Genomic DNA, 2,855 nt, shown 5'->3' with positions numbered 1-2,855 from the left:
CCATTTTCCAAAAATAAAGCCTAAATATTTAATTTCCTTCTGACCCAGCTGAAGTTTGGATGGAGATGCATGGTGTCCCTTTTCACTAGGGCAACACACAAATGTATAGTGTCTAATATAAAAGCATTCTCATCACTACTTGCTAATAAACAAATCATCCACAAAACCTGATTTGCATGGTGATTTCATACCCTTTAAATCAACCCCCAATGTTCATGAAAGAATGGTTGGGGATACAGCAAAACCTTAGAGAATATGCGTCCAAGTCAGTTGCTGTCTTTTCCAGGTGAAGGCMAACAAAGGTTGACTTTCTTTATCTAATGGAATGCTTCAAAATCCCTTGGACTAAGTGTCAGACTATCTGCTTATGGATATTCATCTTGATTCTCCAGGGAATAAGGTGCTGCCTCATGGTGGGTGGCACTCTTCCCTTTGCTTTAATACATATGGGCTGTGCTGAGACCAACATTCCCACATCTGTCCTGGTCCCTGCCAAACTGGCAGATGCTTCTTAAAATATCTCCTGACGTCAGGGACTGCCTGGTCTATGAACACACTGACTAAAGCRTGTCATTAAACATTTGTGATGGCCACTGTCCTGCTGAGCTGGCAGATGAAGTTATAGCTGTGCATTCCTGCTGGCATAATGTTATTGCAATATTCTCCTGTATCAGACAATTTATCCTAATTTTGCATACCCTTGGCCAAGGGCATCTCCTTATCTGTACTGGATTTATTTCCCATCATTTCAAACACTAAGGGTGACTTGAAAATCCTTTTTACATTACAAAAATAAGGAACTTCAGCCTCTCTACTGTGTGTGCTGAGGACTCTACCACTCCCTGTGCCGTACAAAGGACTCTACATCTCCTATTTGGTATGAGGGACAGAAGCCTCCCCCACCACAGGTCTCCAAAAGCCATCAGCATCATAGGAAACACTTGAGTCCCATTGTTCACACCTTACAGGGGCTCTCTACATCTCCTTTATGTGCACCTTACACTGGTCAGGTTGTGCACCCAGTGCAGAGGAAAAGCCCACTGTTGTCCATGYTGGAGCACGTGCAAAATGAGCCTTATCCTATATCAGAACACCATAGATCATCRAATGTCCACAGACAGAGCTGTGGAACTGCAACCCACAAAACTCTTCCCCATAACACAGACTTTACTGGACATGAACACCCAGATTCACAGAACCACAGCCCAGGAAGTCACAAAAAGCGGGAAGTACAAAGAAGGAGAAATTCATGCCACAGGGCAATTTCTTCTGTGCCATGGTGAAGAATGGTGGAAAACTGAAGAAGCAACAGGCTTCCCAGCAACACCTCAGAAGACTCTAACACCTGCAGAAGGTTCTGTGGGAAGGACTGCGTTTTCAGAGTTAGCTCATGCTCAATACAGCTGGTAATCCTTCCTCTGAAAACTGTAGATGACACATGTGCATACTGTACCAGTGAGCAAAAGTAGGAAACCATCTTACTTCTTCATGCATAGAAAACTTCTCATTACTGTCAATGACACAATTGCTATCCTGTATTTCATAGCTGACAAGTACCAGAAAGTTGGAATATCTCATTCAAGGAGTGATTTCAGCCAGTGTCAAGCAAAACATGAGGCTGCTACACTACCTGGACACAAACTTAACTCAGTTTTCCCAGTAATGCTGCTGATGTCAGCACAGTTATTCCCCCGTGTGAGATCAGGCATGTCCTTTAGGGGTTGGGGTTAAAACTTTGGCTTTGTTTCATTGTACTTTCCTTAGTGGTGCAGCCTAGAAGTGAYGTTTGTGAGTGCAGTTCCAGGTTCGATCTTAATTTGCCTCTTTGAGGAATCTTAGGAAATTGACTTCCACATGGTGTGTTCCCCATGAATAGGAATTTACATTGTTGTCATCAAGAATTTGGAAAACTGGAAATAACCAGCTTAGGAAAGGCCTGGAGGTAAAACCAGAGGAAATTTCATAGTTGTGGATGTGGTGTAACCCCCACCCTAATTTAGGGTAATCATTACTTAGCAACAACTGAAATACCCATGTGTTGTCAACATTATTCTCTTGCTAAATCAAAAACACAGAACAGTACCATCTACTACTAAGAMAATTACCTCTATCTCAGCCAAAATGAGGACATTCTTATAATTTCTCCATTCCTTGCACTGACAGCTGCTCTTCCCCACTGTCACAAGCCAAGGTATCAGGTAGCCTGGTGTTCACCTGCTCACACCAGGACCAGCTGGGTCTTTGTGGGCTCAGCAAAGCCTGGATTTTTCTACCAGGTTGCAGAAGGCACAAGAGAGGATTTCTGCTGTGAGGCTCTGGATGATGAGGCCAGCTCAGACAAAGTTCCACAGAAAGGACAGCCAAACCTGGGTGATTGGGTTGGCACAGTCTGCAGGAAAGGGCACTTTTGATAGAAGTACAATTGTAAAAAGCTGTCAGACCATGCTTACCTGAAAATGCAATATTTGTTTGTCTTTTCTTGTGCCTCTCTGATTGCCTAGTTACTTTCTTGGACCCCGTTCTTTACACTAGAAAGTCCACACAACAACAAAAAAAAAAACCACCCAAACCAAAGCAACCAATGCAACACCACCCTTTACAAACTCTTAGTGCTCTTTGAAACCATTGCATTTTAGTTATTCCTGACTGGCAGGAGACTGAATGTATCAGGAATTGTGTGCAAARGTACGTCCACTTTTCCTTCTCCCAGCAAAGTGACACCAACTACGGCCATATCAAATCATAGACCAAACACAAGAGTTCTGACAACCTCCACAACTCATGGGAAGGAGCAGTGAAACCCCTCCAGAGCTACGTATTAGCATGACCAGCCACCCATAGCTTCACTGGAAAGA

Source organism: Malurus melanocephalus, unplaced genomic scaffold (assembly GCF_030028575.1).
Source record: "Malurus melanocephalus ecotype Western Australia unplaced genomic scaffold, MMel_1.1 scaffold_36, whole genome shotgun sequence".
Lineage (NCBI taxonomy): Eukaryota > Metazoa > Chordata > Aves > Passeriformes > Maluridae > Malurus > Malurus melanocephalus.
Note: the sequence above shows the minus strand (reverse complement) of the source record.